This window comes from Clarias gariepinus, chromosome 2 (assembly GCF_024256425.1).
Source record: "Clarias gariepinus isolate MV-2021 ecotype Netherlands chromosome 2, CGAR_prim_01v2, whole genome shotgun sequence".
NCBI classification, from domain to species: Eukaryota; Metazoa; Chordata; class Actinopteri; order Siluriformes; family Clariidae; genus Clarias; species Clarias gariepinus.
Window position 1 is genome coordinate 15698530 of NC_071101.1, and position 16012 is coordinate 15714541.

The window sequence follows — 16012 nt, forward strand, 5'->3', positions numbered from 1 at the left end:
ACAGCTGGAGAGGGGGAATGATTTTCTGCACAAACATCTTCCATAGAGCTGGCCAGTGGACACAGACCAATGCTGATTTGAAATCTAGATATCTCGATATATCAGTCATTAAGCTCTGTGTATTGCACACTATTCAAACCCAATGAAAAAATACAGACTTTTCATATTTTAACTCCATTTAATTGGCATTTTTGTCATTGACAAATAAGTCATTGTAAATACCACCATGTCACCTACCGCTCGCTGTCCTGTTATTTTCTTTTTCTGTTCTATCATTGCTTTCTGAAATGCAGGACATCACAACAATCTAATAACTGTGGTCGCCATAAAGCAGGCAGTTTGTTCCATCATTCCTGCCGGAGGCACAAGGCTGATGTGTCCACTGATAGAGGCGCTGGTCTGCAGAGACGTGCTCTTGGGCTGATTTCCTTCTCTGCTGTCCAACCACACACAATTCCAGAGATTCATCAACACACACTGGGCAATTTTATTCTCACTCTGAAGAGAAAGGGCTAAGTGGATTGGAAATGAAATATGAAGAGTTTATGGTCTGGATAATCAGCTTTCAAAAACTTACCTCTTCTCCATGGATCTGACAGAGGTTTAGACGTGAGGAGATTTCTCGCCTGTCCAATGTCAAGTCATCTCACACATATGCTCATGCTTTATTGATAGACACTGTGGTGAAAGGGTGAGAAAAAAGAGAAGATAGTGTGTGGGAGTCATTCTGTATGGGTAGAGCTTCATCAGTAATAAGTGGTGTGTGAAACGAGTTGACATCATTCAGGCAGCTTTTGTCAAGCAGCTTACAGTAAGAGAGAGAGAGAGAGAGAGAGAGAGAGAGAGAGAGGAGCGAGAGAAAGAAGCGTGCGGGGGGGGGGGGGGGTGGGGGGCGTGCATGTCTGGAAACAGAAGAGGTTTGCAGTAAGTTATCTCTTTATAATTTGTTAGGTATGTGTAAAAGAAGGAACCAGCAGATGAATTGTAAAAACATAATCATCTACATCGCAGGGCTTTTTGTACATCACAGAAACTTTTCCTGCTTTGTTACACAAAAATTCTGTTTTATCTGATTCATGAAATAATGTTTTACAACTGTTAATCTGAATGCTACTTAATGAAACTTTAAACTTAATTTAAACAGATTGACAGCAATGCAATAAACACCATTTTCAGACTTTTGTGCATTTTAGCAAATCATTTTTCTCTGACACACAAAGTGGTCTATAACATCAGGTTTAAACAATATGTAACCTTATTATGGAAGCTTTAAACTTTCATATTTTAAGCAAAACCTGACAAATAGCCGCCCTGTTTTTAATCAAAATCTGACACTCAGTTACATCTCTTCTATTGTCATGTGATAAGTGTACTGATATAAAACGTAAGGGCCAACTGATGAACATGTGGTTGGCTGATGCATGAATGAATGTTTTATAGTAAAAAAATACAATAGATATTACAATATACTGTATATTACAAGAATATTTGCTATAATGTTTCCTTTGAGTAACAGGGGTGTTTATATCTTAAAAAAGAGAGAGAGAGAAAAAAGAGGGAAAAAACTAACCCTATGTGATTGTTAATCAGTGCTGACACTGGAGACTCCTTCCATAAATCTCCTTAGAGAACACACCACCATATCATCAATTACACATAGTTTTAATCAGTGTTATGGCCACAAAAACAAAAAGAAAATAAATATGTGCAAGAAATATGTATTTCTTGAGGCCAAATTCTGTAATAGAATTTAGACCAATCGTATTAAATTATTTAACAGCGCTGTTTAATTAAAGGAGCACTCTCTTAACTGTTAGGGTTTTTTTGTAAAAATTTTTTTTATACAGTTTGAAGATTTAACAGAACATACAGTAAGTATTCAGACTTGTTATTATGCTCTTAAACACTGTAAAGCACTGGAGCTGAAGTCGTTCGACAAGTAACAACTGTGACACGATCAGAGTATGACATCACAGTATGCATCATCTCACAGTCACTAATAGAGCAAAGGTACAGACCCAACATACAAGCACCATCTGTAACTGAGAATCGCCATCTCACAGTCTCTACTATGATGTAACTATGATGTAACAGTATATGGTCTGTGTATAAAAACTTGTGTGTAAGAGACTGCAGTCAGTAACACGTGAGACAGGGAAGCGCATCGGCTGCTGGTCATCTCAGGGACACTGATGGTATGACAATACCGCTCTTTACTTATACGAAGGATATTTTATTTTTAATTTTTTAATTTGATATTTGATTTTTAATTTGATTCTCCTCTGAACATGTCCAAACCACCTAAGTTTGGCCTCTCTGACTTAATCTCCAAAACATCTAACATAAGTTGTCACTCTAATGAACTCATTCTTGATCCTATCCATCCTTGTCACTCCCAAAGAGAACCTCAACATCTTCAAGTCTGCTACCTCCAACTCTGCCTCCTGTCTTTTTTTTAGCGCCACTGTCTCTAAGCCGTAGAGAATTGCTGGTCTCAGTACTGTCATCTTTCCTTTCATTCTCGCTGATACTCTTTTATCGCGCAACACACCTGACACTTTTCTCCACCCATTCCAACCTGCCTGTACCCGCCTCTTTACCTCCTTCAAACACTCTCTGTTGCTCTGGACCGTTGACCCTAAGTACTTAAAATCCTGCACCTTCTTTAGCTCTGCTCCCTGTAGCCTCACCGTTCCTCTTGGGTCCCTATTTCATTTACACACATGTATTCCGTTTTGCTGCGGCTAAACTTCATTCCCCTGCTTTCCAGAGCGTACCTCCACCTCTCCAAATTTTTCTCCACCTGTTCCCTGCTGTCACTACAAAGCAAAATGTCATCTGCAAACATCATAGTGTATGGAGACTTCTGTCTTACCTCATCTGTCATCCTGTCCATCACCAGGCAAACAAAAAGGGGCTCAGAGCCGATTCTTGATGCAGACCCACCTCCACCTTAAACTCTTCTGTCACACCTACAGCACATCTTACCACTGTCTTACAGCTCTCATACATGTCCTGCACCACTCTAACATACTTCTCTGACACTCCGGACTTCCTCATACAATGCCACAGCTCCTCTCTCGGCACCATGTCATACGCTTTCTCTAAATCTACAAAGACACATTGCAACTCTTTATTACCTTCTCTGTACTTCTCCACCAGCATCCTCAAAGCAAATACTGCATCTGTTGTACTCTTTCTAGGTATGAAACCATATTGCTGCTCACAAATGCCCACCTCTGCCCTTAACCTAGCTTCCACTACTCTTTCCCACAGCTTCATTGTATGGCTCATTAGCTTTATACTGTACCTCTGTAATTGCCACAGCTCTGCGCATCTCCCTTGTTCTTAAAAATCGGCAATACACTTCTCCTCCATTCCTTTGGGATCCTCTCACTCTCCAAGATCTTGTTAAACAAACTAGTCAGAAACTCTACTGCCACCTCTCCTAAGCATTATCATACCTCCACAGGTATGTCATCAGGACCAACAGCCTTTCTGCTCTTCATCCTCTTTATCGCCCTTCTCACCTCACTTTTACTAATATTTGTTACTCCCTGTTCCACAACAGTCCCCTCTTCTTCTCTTTGTTCTCTTTCGTTTTCCTCATTCATCAACTCCTCAAAGTACTCCTTCGATCTTCCCATCACCCTCCTGGCATTTGTCAGTAAATTTTCATCTCTATCTTTAATCACTCTAACCTGCTGCACATCCTTCCCATCTCTATGTCTCTGCCTAGCCAACCTGTACAGATCCACCTCTTCCTGCTTACTGTCCAGCCTAGCATACAAGTCCTCATATGCTCTTTGTTTGGCTGTTGCCACCTTTAACTTCACCTTACGCTGTATCTCCCTTTACTCCTGTATACTCACTTCAGTCCTCTCAGTGTCCCACTTCTTCTTAGCTAGCCTTTTTCCCTGTATACACTCCTGGACTTTCTCATTCCACCACCAAGTCTCCTTGTCCACTTTCCCCTCACCTGATGATACACCAAGTACCCTCCTACCTGTTTCCCTGATCACATTGGCTGTAGTTGTCCAGTCAACTGAAAGCATCTCCTGACCACCCATAGCCTGTCTCAACTTCTCCCTGAAGACTACACAACATTCTTTCTTTTTTAGCTTCCACCACTTTGTCCTTTGCTCTGCCTTTGTCCTCTTCACCCTCCTCACCACCAGGGTTATTTTGCATGCCACCATTCTGTGTTGTCTGGCTACACTCTCCCCTACCAACACTTTGCAGTCACTGATCTGTCACTGATCATCACCTCTGTTCCCTTCCCCAGCATGTTCATTGAAGTCTGCACCAATCACCACTCTCTTACCTCTGGGGATGCTCTGCATCACTTCATCTAACTCACTCCAGAAGTTCTCCTTCTCTTCTCACTCACATCCTACCTGTGGGGCATAACCACTTACAACATTGAACATCACCCTTTTAATTTCCAGCTTCAGACTCATCACCCTATCTGATACTCTCTTCAACCTCTAGAAAATTCCTTACAAACTCCTCTTTCATATTAACTCCTACTCCATTTCTTTTCCTATCCACACCATGTTAAAACAATTTGAATCCTGCTCCTAAGCTTTTTGTCAGGAACTAACCCGAGGAGATCAGAAGACGTAGCTTTAGCGGTTAGCCCAGTGTAGCGTAAGTGGTAAAACGCGGAGTGACACAAATAGGCAGGATAATCATGCTGTTCAGTCTAAGGACTCTCACGATTGGGGAGTAAGGGAAAGACACAATCTAACCTGCGTCCTATAAACACACACTCAATACGAAAGCAAAACCACAAAGTGAGTACTCACGAATTGGTAAACGCATCTGAGGCGACAACGGCGAACTCAATGGCTGAGCGTTGTGCTGTGGTTTGTTTACTCCTCTTATACTTCCTGGTTCGCGACCTCACTACTTCCGGGTCCTAGTGCCCGTCGTGGATTAAGTGTGCATGACAGTACCCCCCTGTCCAGGACCGGCTCCTGACGGTCCTGGGGTGGCGGATACCTGACGACGGTAGTCTCGAATAGGTTCGGGGTCGAGAATGAACTGGGCTGGAATGCAAGACCGTCCTCGATGAATCCTCATGAATCGAGGATCCGACGCACGGTGTAGGCGGGACCACCGTCGATAATGCGGGGAGGAGGAGCAGGGGGGGTGGGTTTAACCATTGGAGAGGTGATGAAGGGTTTGATTTGGGATGTGTGGAATACGGGGTGAATCCGGAGCGCCAAAGGCAGCTGGAGCCAGTAGGTGACAGGGTTTATTCTTAGAGTGATGCGGTATGGTCCGATGAAGCGGGGTGAAAGTTTTCGGGATTCCGTGTGCAGATGTAGGTTCTTTGTAGATAGCCATACCTTGTCACCTACTTTGTACAAACGTCCCGGAGGGTGTCGACGGCGGTGTTGAGTGATGTAGTGGTTGTTGGCATTCTGGATAGAGAGGTTGGCTTGATTCCAGGAGCGCTGGTGATCAGCAACAAAACACCTTAGGTAGCACTCCAGTTGTTGGTTGGTCAGTTCCGTCTGACCATTAGTCTGGGGATGGTAACCAGATGACAGACTACTGGTGTAATTGATCAGACGTCAGAAGGCCTGCCAGAACTTGGCGGTGAACTGTGGCCCCCTGTCCGAGATGATGTCTTTGGGGAACCCATGCAGGCGGACTACGTGTTCCAGTATCAGCTAAGCTGTGGTTTTGGCTGATGGGAGTCCAGTGAGGGCCACTAGGTGCACCGCCTTGGAGCACTGGTCAACGATGGTGAGAATGGTGTTTTTCCCGTCGGAAACCGGTAGGCCTGTGATGAAATGCAGGACGATGTGCGTCCAGGGCCGTCGAGGAACGGGAAGTGGCTGGATCTCTCCAGGAGATGGTTGATTTCTGTCTTTGACTCTGGCGCACACCGTGCACGCCTGAACGAACTCTGTGGCGTACTTTCTAATAGAGGGCCACCAAAACGCCCGTTCGATGAATGATAGGGTTCTCCGGGTCCCCTGATGTCCAGCGACGGGCGAAGAGTGACCCCGTTGGAGGACGTCCAATCTCACCTGCTGGGGCACGTAGAGTTGTCCAGGTGGCACACCTGCCGGTCCGGCCTCCGCAGTCTGTGCCTGGCGGACCCTTGTCTCCAAGTTCCACTGAAGGGGTGCAATGATCTGGGAGGAGGAGATGACAGGCACGGGATCCACCCACGGGAGATCTTCATCGTGCTGCCTCGGCCTTGGTATTCTTGGACCGCGGGCGGTACAACAGATGGAAGTCGTATTGTTTGAAAAATAGAGCCCACCGTGCCTGTCGTGGATTGAGCTGCTTTAAGTTCCTGATGGTGATGAGGTTCTGGTGGTCGGTCCAGACGTTGAACGGCTCACTGGCGCCCTGGAGCCAGTGATGCCATTCCGCCAAGGCCCACTTTATGCCCAGCAGTTCGCGGTCCCCTACCCCGTATTGCTGCTGAGTGGGATTAAATTTCTTGGAGAAGAAATCACAAGGGTGTAGTTTTTGGTCTGGACCTCTTTGGGAGAGAACGGCGCCGGCGCCATCATCCAACGCATCCACCTCCACAACGAAAGGTTTGTTGGCGTCTGGGTGAAGAAGGATAGGAGCGGTGGTGAAACAATGACACAATTCTTGGAAAGAGGAGATGGCGGCGGGTGTGAGTTGAAACAGGTGAGGTGAGGGCCTGGTCAATGCGGTTAATGGTGCTGCAACTGTACTGTAGCCCCGGATAAAGCGACGATAAAAATTCGCAAACCCAAGAAACCGTTGAAGCTGTTTGAGGGTCCTGGGTAGGGTCCAGTGACGCACAGCTTCGAGCTTCTGTGGGTCCATGGCCACACCCTGGGGCGAGATGACAAAACCCAGGAACGTGGTGAAGTGCTTATGGAAAGCACATTTTTCCAGCTTGCAGTACAGTTGGTAAACGAGCAATCTCTTGAGAACAGCCCGAACGTGTTGGATGTGTTCATTGATGTTGTATGAGGATGTCGTCTAGGTAGACGAACACCCATCGGCCCAGCATGTCTCTGAGGACATTGTTGATAAACTGTTGGAAGGCCGAGGGTGCGTTGCAGAGATCAAAGGGTATGACTAGGCTCTCGTAGTGTCTGGTGGGTGTGATGAATGCCGTCTTTCACTCATCGCTTTCTCTGATACGCATCAAGTTGTAGGCGCTCCGGAGGTCCAACTTCGTGAAGACAGTGGCACCAGAGAGGGCGTCCAGGGCTGAGTTGGTGAGTGGCAGTGGGTGTCGTTTTTTTATAGTGATCTTGTTTAGCCCCCGATAGTCGACACACGGGCGATGTTCACCCCCTTTCTTCTTTACAAAGAAAAACCTTGCAGCCGCTGGTGAGGAGGAGGGCCGGATGGTGCCATGGCGCAAGGCGTTGGTGACATACTCCTCTATGGCTTGTGTCTCAACGGCCGACAGGGAATAGAGGTGGCCGCGGGGGGGAACAGAGCCCGGTTGAAGTTCTATTGCCAGGTCGTATGAGCGATGAGGTGGTAGGTGGGTGGCTTTTCTCTTGCAGAAGACTTCAGCCAGGTCTCGAACCCGGTGGAATGGCATCGGTGTCGACGTCGGGGGCCTCGGACTCCTTGGAACACGTCCCAGCCTGTGCCCGTAGGCAAAGTTCGGTGCAGGTCGGCCCCCACTGGAGGATCCGGTTTTGTGCCCATGAAATGAGAGGGTCGTGCTGTAGCAGCCAGGGATAGCCGAGTATTACAGGAGGCAATGCGATGGGGGTGAGGTAAAACTGCAGCTGTTTCTGGTGTTGGTCGATGGTAAAGGTGAGAAGTTGGGTCTGGTAAGTGATGGGGCTGGACGAAAGGGGTCGACGGAGGTGATGTGAATTGGCTGTGATAACGCCTCGATCTTCACCCCTATTTCTTTGGCATGGGTGGAGTCAATGAAGTTACCCGCTGCACCAGAATCGATGAACGCGACACTTCGGACCCGTTTGTGGCCAAATTGGAGGGTTACCTGAACCGTGAGATGGGAGGTTTAAGTTGAAGTTTAAGTAGGCTTTATTGTCACTTCAACCATATACAGTTAGTACACAGTGAAACGAAACAACGTTCCTCCAGGACCAAGGTGCTACATGCAACATAAACTTACAACATAAATTAACAGAGAAGCTAAACTAGCTAACTAAGAGGCCTAGTTAGCTGGCTAGCAGAGACAAGACAGATAGTCCTAAAATAAATTACAACATAAATTAACAAAAACTAACTAAAACTAACTAACTAAGGAAGACTATCTACAGGTTTTACAGACAACAGACAACATAAAGTGCACGTGCAAATGTGCAAACGAGCAACAACAAAGTGACAGTGCGACAACGACATATCAGAACAATATGGTGGAGGTGGTGGCGTTGGTAGCAGTGGAGAGGTGGATGGTGCCAGGTGAGTCTCTTCTCCTGCTCACCGAGGCTGTGTGTTTTCCGGGAGTAGTGGGCAGATCGCCCGGTGGTGGGCCGCCGGACAGTAGGCACACAAACCCTCTCGAAACCGGCGTTCTCGTTTGGCCACGGTCAGGGAGGCACGCCCTAGTTGCATGGGTTCCCCGGATCCAGTGTTTACCACAGCAGGAGGTGGAGATCCGACATGTACAGTGATGGCGTGATCGGTGGTCGAGGTGACGGGTGGGTGTAGGTAGGAGCAGGCGGCAGGGTCCTCGGGGCTGGCTTCGAACGAGAGAGGAGACTTTGGTCGATGCGGAGGGCGAGCTGGATAAGCCCCACCAGTGTGGCGGGTTCGTCCTTGATGCATGATGCCAGTCCTTTGTAGTAGGATGTCTGGAGCACAGCGTCTCCCCTGGATGTCTGTACCGCGAGGGTGCGGAATTCGGCGATGTAGCGGCTCATGGACGATCCTCCCTGCCGCAGGTGGTAGAGCTTGGTGTCGGTCTCCACCTTTCCCGCAGCTCACAGACGATCCTCCCTGCCACAGGTGGTAGAGCTTGGTGTCGGTCTCCACCTTTCCCGCGGCTCACAGACGATCCTCCCTGCCGCAGGTGGTAGAGCTTGGTGTTGGTCTCCCCCTTCCCGCAGGGTGTTCAAAAGTGAGTCTAAGCTGACGGGTGAATTCATTGTAGGAATGGGCGGTGTCGGTGTCTGATTCAAGAACTGCCGCGGCCCACTCAGCTGCCTGCCCGGATAGCAACGATACGAGAAGAGCAATGCGAAGCTGATCGGTGGAGTACTTGGTAGTCTACTAATATACTTTGAACAATTGTTGTGTAACCTGCAAAGCTGTCAGACAAGAATTAAAAAGTGATTCCAGAGTTGATCCTCATGTCCCCTGTAGTTGGCTAATCGCTTTTTTTTAGTTTGAAGCAGAAGCTGATGTGCAAATTCCCAGATAACTCAACAAACACTGCTCATGTTTAAAATAATGATACGAAAATTTTTGTTACTTTTCTCTAATTGTTTGTTTGAATGTTTGTATGCTTCAAACAGAATGCTTACCAGAACAAAAGTCTGCGCATTTTGTTTCAGCTGTAAATGAACCAAGTGGTAAACACTAAAGTTATTATGTAATTATGTTTTTCACATCGGCTGAGATACAGTGCAAGGTTACTTGCGATGACATTCAACTTGATGAAAAAGGAATCATATGTTGTGCTTTTTTTTTTGTTATAGAGAATGAGGTCCATTCTCTTATCTCTTATAATCTCACCTTTTCCACACTCACAAAAAGGCAGTGTAATGGATGGGCAACTTCAGTATAATTGGTGCAATTATTCTGCATTGTCTGCGATTTTTTTCTTCCTCTTTTCAGAGTGTGTAAAGGGGGTAATTAGTCAGTGCAACACAATAATGGTCCTGTGTAGATACCGTGACTAACAAGATGAAGTTACTTATCTATGACTGACTGTGATTATAGTGAAAAGTGGACAGATTGAGTGAATCACTTTAATGCCACACTCTGTCTGAGTTATGATACGTGCCTGCACTTTCTGCCTTAGATGTGTCATTAAAAGCTTTAGGAAAAACTGTCTGTTATCCAGTTTTATTCACCAGGTACGGTTACATTAATTTAATTTGTCTCTGTAAAAAAAAATCACTTGCAGATTTCACTGTATCATACTTTCCAGTAGTCTTTTTATAAAACATACGTATTATTACAAAGCTTTTATTTCTGCTTTATGGGTTTGCTCTGTTAACACTGTTAAAATGTAGGTTTTTGAGACACAAAGATTCCTTGCTGATATTACAGGTTCTCCTGATGAATTTTCTTGTATTAAGCTCCATCCCTGTTACCCTGGATGGCAACAACAAGATTTATATTTCCACTTGTCGAAAAGCAACCCCAGAGTATGATGCTACCACAAGCATAAAAAAGGCGTTTCTCATTTCCTCCCTTTTTTTGCTACAGCATGGTGAATTTTCTTAAATTTAAATTCTTAATGATTCTTGGTAATTTTTAACTTACAGGCCTTAAATCACCCACAAATTGGTGATGCATTATATATGAAATAGAATGATGCACAGTATGATTAAGTTGTAATTGCCTACCACTCCAATACAAATTGTGCCAAACTCATGGCAAACTATCACAAAGTAACTTACACCCGAATACCTGTATTTTGGATACCCGAAGCTGTGATCCTGTTAGATGCTTCCATATTAAATATGAAGTGTAGTATCTATTAGACCATAATGTTAAGTAGTTCAATGTAAAGGGTTTGATTTGGCCATTTTAGCAGATTTGCCTCCACCCTCTGTATAAGGTATTTTAAGAGTTTTCCACAGTGACGAAATATACTGAACTTATTTCTGCTTTAATTTCTGTATGACCTGAAAGTTGTGAGAGAACCATCAGCTTTGTGGAAGAAATGTAATTGAAATAAATAAACTCTGCGATGGCATCAGTGATTAATTAAATAGTTGAGGGAATTGCATCATTTAAAAATGGACAGTAGAAATCAATATCAGCTATGTTTAAAAGTGAAAGTACTGTAAGAGCATTTCCACTTGCAGAATTTAATGAGAATTCACATGATTGGGACTAAACAGCCACTTAAGGATCACGTCCTAGTGAGACTAATTGGAAAACAATACTTCAGGTAGCTAAGTGGAAAAGGTCATGTGGTTTGATTAGTCTAGATTGATAATATTAGAGAGCGAAGGCAAAGGGAAAAGCATGAAACGATACATCAGTCATTCATAGTGGGCACTGAACAAGCCCCTGGAGGTACTGATATGATCTGGGCTTGTTTTATTCGGGCTGGTCAAGTCTCAGTAACATCATGTGGCAATAAAATATAGTCAGCTGCTGACCCGAATATACCTAACCAGGTTGCATATCGCCTATTCCAGGACTCATATTGCGAAAGAATGCTCTATTAAATCAAACCAAATGTTAGTATGTGTGACTTATAAGTGGCTAGGCAGTGTATCATTTTTGTCTAACATGCTGTAAAGGGTTGCTATTGCTATCAGCTGAGCACTAATCGCTTGTCTGATTGTACCTTTATTGTGTGAGAGGATATCCTGATTTTTAGCACTCCTAGTAGTCTTCTTATGCTAGAGCAGCTTTGTTTCATGATGCTGTCTAATGTCTCTTGTCCATATAATGCTTGCCTGATTATATACTGTAGGGTCTTGTTTCTACCTGCGTATGTTGTTTTTCCCCCCAAGGAACCCAGTTGTCTTAGTTTAGCTTTAAATCACTATTTGTCTTAATGATATTTGATTCTTAGATTAGGGTTGTCTGCACAAAAGTTGATGTAAGATTTCACTGTGTCAGTGTGCCTATACACATTGCTGGCTACAAGCTTGTATGAGTCAGTATTTGCAGACAGGCCTGCCATTTTGCCTTAGCCTCATTTGCTGTATTTGTCACAGAACAACTCAGAAAATGTTGGCTGCCATTCAGCTGTCCTCAAATACCACTATGCTGATGATACTGAGAGCTTTGTGGACCTGCAATTGCCTTGTTAAAGCCTCTTGACCTTTAATAAGCTGGGCAATGTGACCTAGAGCAATCCATTTATCTAGGGCAACACCATGAAGGCAATGCTAACCCCTTTCACACACACACACGCAGTAAGTGATCAAAATAACACACAAACAGATTTCTGAGTGTAACTACGATTGTGTGTTTTCATTTAAAATGAATTTGTAAAAATGTCTCTGCCCTCAACTGATCACTGGACTTCAGAGGATGCAGCAAAGCCTTGTATTTATATTTGGAATAACTATAATGTTTGCACAGATTATACTGTACTTTTTGTTATGGTGAATGTACATAGTAAATCCTGTTACACATCTACAGTGGTAGTCAAAAATATTGAGAAAGTTGTGAAATTCACTTTTTAAATGACATTTTCAAATTGTTAAAATAAAGATATAATCAAGATACAGGATATAAAGTGTATGTCCAAAAAGGGCACTGCAGTAAATGTTCTACAAATTGCAGAGGCACCAAGGCATTTTTAAAATTCTACTTAGCAACTTAGAAATTACGCCTAAGGGCAAGAAGACATTTTATTACATCATACTCAGCAGATCACTACATGCCAAGAAGAATGTGATATTTAAATAACATTTTTTAAGAAGAACTAAGTCTTTTTTATGTCCTTATGACCTTATGCCATTTCTTGCCATCATCTACATTATGAAAAATAATATGCAATTCTTAGTAAAGACACAGTTATTACAAATTACTAAAATAATACATAGCCTATCTTTGCAATATATGTGAATTCAGTCATGACTCAAGTGCTGTGCCTTACTATTAGTACAATATGCAATTTTTTCTTTTACTGTTTTTAAGTAGGATTTTCCCCTCCCGAATTTAATTTAATTCAACATTTTTACTCCGCCTTATCTAATTTATTACTCTTTTATTACTCATTTTAAAAAAAAAACAGAAAGCAACTGTAATCAAGACTAGGCAATTCCCTCTGGGATTAATAGTTCTTTGAATCTTGGATCTTGAAAATAATCAATATTTTAAGGTACATTGCTGCCATGAGATTGCATTACTTGAAAGAGCAGAATGAATTTTCCCCACTATGCTACAATTATACAATTAGATACTAAAAAAATATATCAGAGTCATTGTGTTTTACTAAATGATCAATGCTAATGCCAGTCACCAAACTGGCACTATGTTAGAAACATAGATTACTATAATAGTCAGGTTTCTACTATAGTACCAGTTTGGTGATTGGCATTAGCACCATTAAATCAGTTTTTTTAACATCTTCTACAAAAAGATATTCCTTTTTTGGCACAAGTAAATTCTTATTAGTATTGGATGTTCAGGTCTAGTCCACCATGTAGTGATGTCTGGTTTATTGTATACAGTTGTAGAATCAGTGGTGGGTAGTAACGAGTTACATTGACTCCGTTACATTTACTTGAGTAATTTTTATGCTAATGTTTTACTACACAATACTTTTTACTTTTATTTGAGTATATTTGTGAAAAAGAAACGTTACTCCTACTCCGCTACAGAAACACTTGACTCATTACTCGTTTCTAATAATTTATTCTACACATGCCGCCCATAAAGTAGATCTCCCGCATGACTGTTTTACCAAGCAAGATGCAGCAACAATAATCACATGACTCTGTTTGACCAATCAGCTACAGTAACAATAACCACATGTCTTTTCATGACCACACTCAAACTAGCGGAAAAAAAATATTCAGCTGGCATCCCTGGCAATATACAGTATACAAAGCATGTTTTGCTTACGAAAGAAGAGCTTCATACTGCGGTGTCTTCTCTATTTGCCAAAACAGACAAACACTTCAGCATATCAAAACATGACTTTTAACCTGAGGAAACATGTCAAGGTAAGTTTAGCTGTTTCACTGAATGTTGCAATGTTGACATATATAAATATACACTCACCTAAAGGATTATTAGAAACACCATACTAATAGGTGTTTGACCCCCTTTCGTCTTCAGAACTGCATTATTTGTACATGGCATTGATTTAACAAGGTGCTGAAAACATACTTTAGAAATGTTGGCCAATATTAATAGGATAGCATCTTGCATTTGATGGAGATTTGTGGGATGCACATCCAGGGCACGAAGCTCCTGTTCCACCACATCCCAAAGATGCTCTATTGGTTTGAGATCTGGTGACTGTGAGGGCCATTTTAGTACAGTAAACTCATTGTCATGTTCAAGAAACCAATTTGAAATGATTCGAGCTTTGTGACATGGTGCATTATCCTGATGGAAGTAGCCATCAGAAGATGGGTACATGGTGGTCATAAAGGGATGGACATTCATGGATCCATGTTCACATTCTGTTTACGCCAAATTCTGACTCTACCATTTGAATGTCTCAACAGAAATCGAGACTCATCAGACCAGGCAACAATTTCCCAGTCTTCAACTGTTCAATTTTGGTGAGCTTGTGCAAATTGTAGCCCCTTTTTCCTATTTGTAGTGGAGATGAGTGGTATACGGTGGGGTCTTCTGCTGTTGTAGCCCATCCGCCTCAAGGTTGTGCGTGTTGTGGCTTCACAAATGCTTTGCTGCATACCTCGCTTGTAACGAGTGGTTATTTCAGTCAAAGTTGCTCATCTATCAGCTTGAATCAGTCGGCCCATTCTCCTCTGACCTCTAGCATCAACAAGGCATTTTCGCCCACAGGACTGCCGCATACTGGATGATTTTCCCTTTTCACACCATTCTTTGTAAACCCTAGAAATGGTTGTGCGTGAAAATCCCAGTAACTGAGCAGATTGTGAAATACTCAGACTCAATACTCAATCACGTTTCTTTCCCATTCTGACATTCAGTTTGGAGTTCAGGAGATTGTCTTGATCAGGACCACACCCCTAAATGCACTGAAGCAACTGCCATGTAATTGGTTAATTAGATAATTGCATTAATGAGAAATGGAACAGGTGTTCCTAATAATCCTTTAGGTGAGTGTATATGTAATCTTTTCACCTAATACTTTTCTACTCTTACTGTACTAATATTATTTCGAAGTACAGCTACTCTTACTTGAGTACATTTTTGGCCTACTATACCCACCTCTGTGTAGAATACAATGATATGTATAATAACAATCCCACTATCTGGTATCATGAAGTACAAGAACGATTCTCCTTGGAGTCAGGTTCCTCTTAAGGTTTCTCCCTTTTAGAGATTTGCAGTAAACATATATTTAGATTTCTAAAAAAAAAAAACACCTTGCTGAAGAAACATAAAATTGCTGAAAGGCCTTCACAAATTGCACTGACTTGCAGTATCCAAGACAATTGACTATTATGCATCAAAGGTTTTAAAGGACTTCTTAGTGTGTTCTTTACAAAGCACTGAAAATATAACACTACTCATTAATAAAAAAAATTATTAAATTATTAAAAAAATAAAATAAATATGTATATATAAAACTTTGCTTTTACTATATTGAAGGTCAACACCTCAATATCTCTTCAGATAGAACCTTACATTTGCAAGGTCCTGGTGTGTGTACTTATTCACAGAGTATTTGCATTTACTAATTGATGTGGGATTTCACTCAGATAGAGTGTAACATGCTGCTTTGTACACACATCCTTTTTATAATGAAGCTCCTTATTAACTGGCGGTGAGTTATTAATAAGGTGAGAAAGATGACTGTGTGCCGAATATGTTCTCCATTACTTTAATGTTTTTTTTTCACTCTATCTTTCTCTCCCATCATATGTCACAGCCGTGTGTTGTGAATATGTGGAGGATGGAAAATGGAAAGAATACGAATGAAAGAGCATCCTTTACTGGGATGTGAGCTGTGCCTAACAAAGGCTTCTGCACCAGAGATTGTCATCTAATCTGACAGACAGATGGATTTATTTTGACTACATGACGTAGATTATGGATTTGTGATTTATATGTAAATTATGGGCGTATATTGTTTTTGCCCATGCTTCAGAATTTCTAAGATGTAAATCTTTCTCTCTCTCTCTCTCTCTCTTTCTCTCTTTTTCTCCCCCCCGTCCCCCCATCTCTCTTTTCCACTCTCTCAAACACATTCATTCAGTTCTCCAGT